The following is a 7,566-nucleotide window of genomic DNA, read 5'->3' as shown; positions in this document are numbered from 1 at the left end:
TCCTTCTCCCCCTAGGTATCCACTGAGCACTTCCCTGTCATTGTATGCTTGCTTGTCTTTTTCAGAATCATCAAGATACCAGGCAGTATCTGGATTTTTAATTCAACATAATATCTCAGAGATTAATTCATGTTGTTGAAGATATTAGTAGTGTATTTATTTCTATTCGTTAATGGCATTGCATTGCATATATACACACACACATATATACATATATATACATATATACACATATATATACACGTATATATACACATACGTTTGTCTTTACTCACCTGTTGGATATTTGAGTTTCCAATTTTTGGCTAATATGAAAAAAAGCTGCTCAGAGTACTCCTGTATAAGTCTTTTGGTGGCATAAGTTTTCATTTTTCTTGATACATAACTAAGAGAAGTGTAACCACTAGATCGTACAGCTAGTGCATGTTTAATTTTATGAGCTACCACCAAATTTGTTTTCAAAGTGTAGCAGAAATGTTCTTACCAGAAATGTCTGAACATTCCAGTGGCTTTATATTCTGGTTAACACTCGATATGGTCAGCCTTTTCAATTTTAGTCATTCAAGTTGGTACATGTGGTAATTCATTGTGATTTTGTTTAAAATCTTCCTGATGACTAATAATGTTTCCATGTGATTTTTTGCTATAAAAATATGTTTCTTTTTTTTTTTTTTCTCTCATTTGAGTCGAAGTCTCACTCTGTTGCCCAGGCTGGAATGCTGTGACACTATCATAGTTCACTATTACCTCTAACCCCTGGGCTCAAGTGACCCTCCCACCTCAGCCTTCCAAGTAGCTAGGACTAATGGCACCAGCCACCACACCTGTCAATTATTTTTAACACTTTTTGTAGAGATGGGATCTCATTATGTTGCCCAGGCTGTTCCTAAACACCTGGCCTCAAGCGATCCTCCCTTCTCAGCCTCCCAGTTCTCTGGGGTTTGAGCCACTGCTTCCTGCCTTGTTCTTCTATAGTGTTCGAATCATTTGTCCATCTCGGGGTGGTTTTTTATCTTAAATTTTTATGGATATTTTGCATTATTTAGTCAGACATATGTATTTTAAATATTGCATCTCAATGTGTGGCTTACTTTTTTAATTTGTATGGAATTCAAATTATTTCTCTCATTATTTGTGCTTTTTGTGCCCTTAAAATTTCGTCTTACCCCAAAGTGGCAAATATTTTCTCCGTTTTATTGTCATAGCTTTTACATTTAAAGCTATGATCCATTTTAAGTTAATATTTGTGCATGGTGTAAGGTACAGGTAAAGATCTATTTTTCTAAATGGAAAAATAATTGTTGTAATACTATCTGCTGAAAAGACAGTTGTTTCTCTGTTGTTTACCTTCAAGCCTTTGTCAAAGTTAATTGGCCACATATTTCCAGACTCTCAGGTCTGTTCTACTGATAATATGTGTATATTTATGCCATTAGTACACTGTCTTTATTACTCAAGAATAATAATAACTCATAAAATCAGTAGCACAAGTGCTACAACTTTGTCACTTTTTCAAAATTTCATTTTCTATTCTAGGTCCTGTTTACACTTCCTTATACATGATTTGAGGAAAGTTTACATACAGATGTAGCAGCTTACTTGCCCTGTAATTCCTTTGTTACTGGAATCTCCACTTAATTTCTAACTGCTCTGATAGTCCTGAACTCTGTCTTCTGCCACGTCAGGCCAGTAAGGTCCCTTCAGCTTTCTGTCACCTGAAGTATATTTGGTTGAGCCTTGCATTGTCATTCAGTCAGTGCACTTGCAAGTTCTGTCTTTCAAGGGTAGATTCCTCTCTGGATTGTGTCCCTTTTGTTCACCAGGCTTTGGATTCTCATCCACATAGAAAGTTTTAGGGGAAGCTAGGGGATTTGGGAAGAGATTATACTCATATTTTAGTTCTTACCCCATCTGTGGGTCTCTCACTTCCTGGAATTTCCCCTAAATTTTCATTTATCCTGCCAGCCCTGAACTCTGCACTGTGCCACCTCCAGCTCCAAAGGATATAATTTTCTATTGCCATAGCCGCGGTGATTGGAGATCAACCTCTGGAAAGAAAGCCAAAGGATCTCAGTTTTGATCTGCTTCAATTGAGTCTTTCAAGGGTAAACGTATGTCCAATTTCTCCCTGGTTTTGGTTACTTTCCACTGTTTTTAGAAATAATAATAAAACACAAGCACATGTGCATATACATACATAAACATATCTATAATATTAAGGTTATATACGCACATCTGTTTTGTTTTTATTTCATATTATTATCTATTGAGAAGAGATTATCCTAACTATTTCACTTTAACATTTACTGAAGTTGCCTCCAGATCCATTTTTAAATTTTTTGGACCCAGGCATCATTACTGATAGGGCTTTCACATATGCAACTTGATAATTTCAGATCTAATATAAATATTATATTGATAGATATAAATCAAAATATTAAGGGTGTATATGTGACACAAAAATCAGTTTCCACTTTAGAATTACAGAAACAATGAAATAATGAGAATATAATGAAATATTGGAGAAAACTGATTTGAATACCCTAGGAAATTGAGGCTTACAAAAGCTAAATACCTTTTAAATGTTATACATGCAAACTGTAATACTACTAAATTTTAGGCTCTTTCATTCTCTATCTGGTCTATTTTTAATACACCACAACAATGATACCATACCTTTTATTTGCACTGTTAGTTTCAGTCCATGACAACGGAAAGTTCAGATAATAGATTAACTTAGTAAGTTTTAAGGTCTCTTGCCATCTAGATAGTCTCCAAGTTCATAATCTTAATAAAGGAAAAGCTGACCCATAGTAGTACTGAATATATGAGAAAAGATGACTATCCTTTGTAATTGCCTTTGTAATTTCATTAGACTGTCTTTGTAATCTCATTAGAATGTCTTCATAATCTCATTAGGCTGTCTTCATATATTTCAGTTTCTTTCCATGTTGAAAATTTTCAGTGTAGTGTAATGTAATGAAGACTATCAGCTTCAAAATCAGTTAGACATGGGTTATAATCTCTACTCCACTACTTATAAGCTATGGAATCTTGAAAACTTGCCTAATCTCCCTGAGGTCTAATTTTCTTAACAAAAATATACAATGACTAGATACATTTCATAACATTATTTCAAGAGTTAAATGAAAGCATATTACAACCCAAATATAATAGGGATTCCACTTGGCTCAATCTTTGCATCCTGGTTGCTTCATTAAACTGAATTTTAAAATACTACTTACAGTTCTCAAAAGAAGACAAGTATAATCTTTGTGCACAGCAAAACACTCCATCAGTATCTCTGTCACTGTCAATATCATCTAAATAGATGCAAACATCTCCTCAAATTATTTATATTACCCATTTTTATCACCAAGAAAAGGTTCACTCTCACCTATGTTTCACGTTTCTTTCCGGCTTTTTTTTTTTTAATCTGTCCTGTAAGTAATATTATCTTTCTTATTCAAATATCTCATCATCATTCTTATGTCCTGTCATTAATGTACTCATTGCCCAATTCTTCCTTATACATCTATATTAATGGTACTGTTCAATACATAATTGTCCTTTTATAGTGAATGTCTTAGTCAGCTTGGGCTGCCATAATAAAACACCATAAACTGAGTGGCTTAAATAACAGAAATGTTGATTTTCTTTACTGTTCTTGAGTCTACAATGTCAGATCAGGATGCCAGCATGATTGGATTCTTGTGAGCACTCTTTTCCTTGTTTTCAGGTAGCCGCCTTCTTGCTATGTCCTCACTTGACCTTTCCTAGGTGTGTGCACAGGCCGAGAAAAAAAAATTATATACCTCTCTGTCTTCCAATTCCTGTTTAATAGAGATGGTATCTTGCTATGTTGCTCAGGCTAGAGTACAGGGGCTATTCACAGAAATGATCAAAGCACACTGCAGCCTTAAACTCCTGGGTTCAAGCAATCCTCCTGCCTCAGCCTCCTGAGTAGCTGGAACTACAGGTGTGTGCCAATGTGCCTGGCTTCTCTTCCAATTCTTATAAGGCCACTAACGCCATCATAATGTTATAGGACCAACAGCTTCATATGCCCACTGCACAGTAACATACCAGTACACTGAGACAGCAGGGTTGCAGCAGAGAAAGAGTTTAATGATCACAGGGCAGCCAAGCAAGGAGATGGCAGAAAACACCAAAATCCATCTCCCCAAGGAATATACTGATCTGGGATTTTTAAGAAAATTGTGGAGGGGATGGGACTGGCAAATTGGAATCATTGATTGGTCAGGGTAAGGCGACTGAAATCATTAGGATGTAGAAACTGCATTCTTTGTGTATGTAAGCTTCTTGTTGGGTCATTCAGATCAGCTGATGTCAGTAGTTTCATTGGTATGCAGGACCTAAAAGAATATTTCAATGGGAAAGATTAACATTTCATAATGTATAAGTTGTCATCAATAGAGCAGTTAAAGAGAACTATAACCTATGGTCTATATGATTTTCAGACAATAGGCAAACATGATGAGGAAGCAGGTCAGAGAGAAAGTTGATGTGATGATTAATGCCGCATATGTTCAGGCTTGGCTCATTTTCATTTTATTCTCTCCCTTCCCTGATTAATTTTGTAAAGTTTAGAGGGATGGTTTCAATAATGGGTCCACCCTCATGACTACTCTAACCTCCCATAGGTCCCATCTCTAAATATTATTACGTTGGAGATTAGGTCTTCAACATACAAATTTTGAGGGGATACATTCAGTCCACAATGATGAGTAGGTGGGAATTGAACAAGCACTAACAAGCAAAGGAGGTAGTAAACTCTTTCAAAAATAATTTACCTCTGTTTCTCTTTTTGCTAAATTAGCTGGGCTTTTGGAGGTCACGGTATTGAAGAATTTCCAAGCATATTGGCATGTTGAGCATTGAAGCCTGTTTAAATACAATAGGATTAAGGCAACTGACTTCTGTGTGTGCACATCCCACTCCTTTACACAGTAGAGCCCATTTAAAACTTCTCTGAAGACTTTTGGATTTAGTGATAGCTATGTTGCCTGAAATAATTCAGTCAGGAATAGACTAGTAACATTCTGACTAATCTTTTATTTCCTTGTAAGCCACCTCTTCCATATATGACTGTTATATAACAAGATTTGACCAAGCCCAAAGGCAACTCCATTGCAGAGAATGCACAACTTTTGTGAATAAATATGTCATGGGACAATCTCGTAAGATCTTCTATACATAAAAGAAAAAGTCATATTTCCTGGTTTTATTTTTGTTCACATATCCCCTGTTTCTAATTTAAATGAGGATTTTAAGGTTTATCCCTCAGAACTTGTAAGGGTAGCTAAGAACACAAGTGCAGAAACATTAACTGCCAAAATGTGTGGAGCTAGGGGAATGTGTTAAATGATATGTTATGTTTCTAACTACCACTTTTTTCCTGTTGTTAACAATACCGAAAATGCTGTGGTATTGAAAGTGGTATTTACCAGATAATATTATAAAAATAATGTTCATTTAAATTTATCATCTGTGCAATGAATCAAAAACCATATATTGGGAGAAGGAGCAGGAAAAACCTGCTTTTGTTCTTAATGTTGGATCTTGTTATATAAATAAATATTTGTGTGAATTAAGGTTAAGCCACTGAACCTTCCTGGGATTCAGTTCTCTCATCTATAAAATAAAAGTCAAATGGGAGGGCAGGATTATATAAGCTCTAAGGCTTCTTGTATCATATAATTTTGTCTTCATAATTTCACACATTTTTTCATTACTAAGTTAAAAGGAACCCATGAGAAGAAGGTTAATAAGCGTAAAATTTTAAGAATATATAAAATACATGCTAACTGGCCTTATACATGGTCTAACAATCTTCTTTCTTTCACCTATATGTGATTCTGACCCAGATACAACTGACTCTAAAATCATTTTGTGCCAAACTTGTTATTCTCTCTCTTGCTTTGATCTACCTTTACTCGTCTAAAGCATCCAGTGAATGCTGGGTAGGAAGGGCTGTCTCACCGAGCAGGAAGGAGGCAGAGCAGGCTTTGGAGTCTTGAAAGGCTGTGTAATTTTAGCATAATGAAGCAGAGACTATGCCCCTAACTCTACTGTGGGAAGCTCTGTTCTGATTCCCTTACCTTTCACAGAGTTTCAGAATATTTTGTCCTTCACGCCCAAACCTTACCACGTAGCAAACGGTTATTACCCCTTTTTGTAAAATTCCTGTTTCATATAAAAAAAAAAATCAAGAAACTGTTGCCTACATTTTTTTCAGATAATTGCATTTATGCATAGTACAAACTTCGCATATTAGTCCTGCTTTACTATTACTGGAAAAACCTTAAAATACTTATTTTTATGATAGAAGAGTAGAAAACACACACATTTTAAATTCCCATTCACCTTCAGGATGCATCCATTCGACTGCCCAGGTCTCTCAATGTTTAACTTTCCCATAACTCCACAATATACTGAATATAATATGCTCTATCTGATTAGTTTTGGAATTTGTTCTTGTCTCAGACCATACTTAATAAATACTGTGCATTGGATCTTGAAGGAAATTGGGAAAAACATCTTAAAGTTAATTTTAGAAAAATTGGCCCTCACCCCCCATTATTAAATTACATTTAATTACCTGAAGTAGTTAAAAAAAGAGAGAGCTGAAGGAGAGTTACAAGTTGCTTCTTTTTAAGAATGTGATTATGAATTCATATGCATCACTTCTGCTGACATATCATTAGGTAGGGTTTAATTGCTTGGCTTTAATTTTACTAGTAGCATCATTAAGGAAATGTAGAGAGTAGATGGGTGATCACATCCTCAGACAAATCCATTTAACTAGGAGGAAGAAAGAATGAATGTTCTAGATAACTAGTAGTACCTGCCATAGTTACTAAAATATATTTTAAATCATGTTTTTAACATTATATGTTCCTACCATGTGACTCCAAACATAGCATTACTGTAAAAAGTCTGCAAAAAAATATTGTAAACACTAGTGCTAGAATCAGAATTTGTTATTATCAGTCAATCCAAACCACAGTCACTTCAGTTTGAGGCAGTTTTGTATTGTGCAGTTAATTTGGGATTCACACTGGCAATTCTGGATGTGATGATGGCTTCATCAATCACTCTTTGTTGTATTTTGGGCAAGCCATTTAATGTTGTAAAATTTCAGGAAGAAAATACAGTCTAACTCATAGAATCCATTAGAAAAATTCAAAATGATAAATATATAATTCCTAGTGAAGTATTTGTCTCACACGCCATGTGTGTTACCAATAAATGCTAGCTTTTATTATTTCATTATCAGGAACACTCAAGCAAAAGCTCTACCACTGACATATTTTAAAAGTAGCTATTAGTTCTTGGAAGTGTTTCATCATTTTAAAAATTTATTAGGCAACATTTTAAATATTTGCCATAAGAAATTAATTGAGAGACAATGAAAAAATTTGACCTTAGGAGTGCAGAAATAGCAAGGAATGCTTCTTGTAGATGAGAAGTAGGGAGAAAGCAAGAAAAATACTATTTGTATTTGTTTTGCTTTTGCTTTATAACAAATTACCACAAACCTCA

The 7,566-nt window shown here is 34.9% G+C and overlaps 1 long non-coding RNA gene across 1 annotated transcript; it reads right to left on the bottom strand.

The window, feature by feature from the left end:
* Positions 1-648: 648 nt before the first annotated feature.
* Positions 649-7,172, bottom strand: LOC108587645. Its single transcript, XR_002524353.2, has 2 exons — positions 4,815-7,172; positions 649-4,376 (listed from the first exon to the last, which is right to left on the bottom strand). It is a non-coding gene; the product is annotated as an uncharacterized LOC108587645 (long non-coding RNA).
* Positions 7,173-7,566: the final 394 nt, after the last annotated feature.

The sequence above is a fragment of the Papio anubis genome, chromosome 11 (genome assembly GCF_008728515.1).
Source record: "Papio anubis isolate 15944 chromosome 11, Panubis1.0, whole genome shotgun sequence".
Lineage (NCBI taxonomy): Eukaryota > Metazoa > Chordata > Mammalia > Primates > Cercopithecidae > Papio > Papio anubis.
The sequence above is the reverse complement of the archived record's forward strand: the minus strand, read 5'-3'. Positions and strand labels throughout refer to the sequence as shown.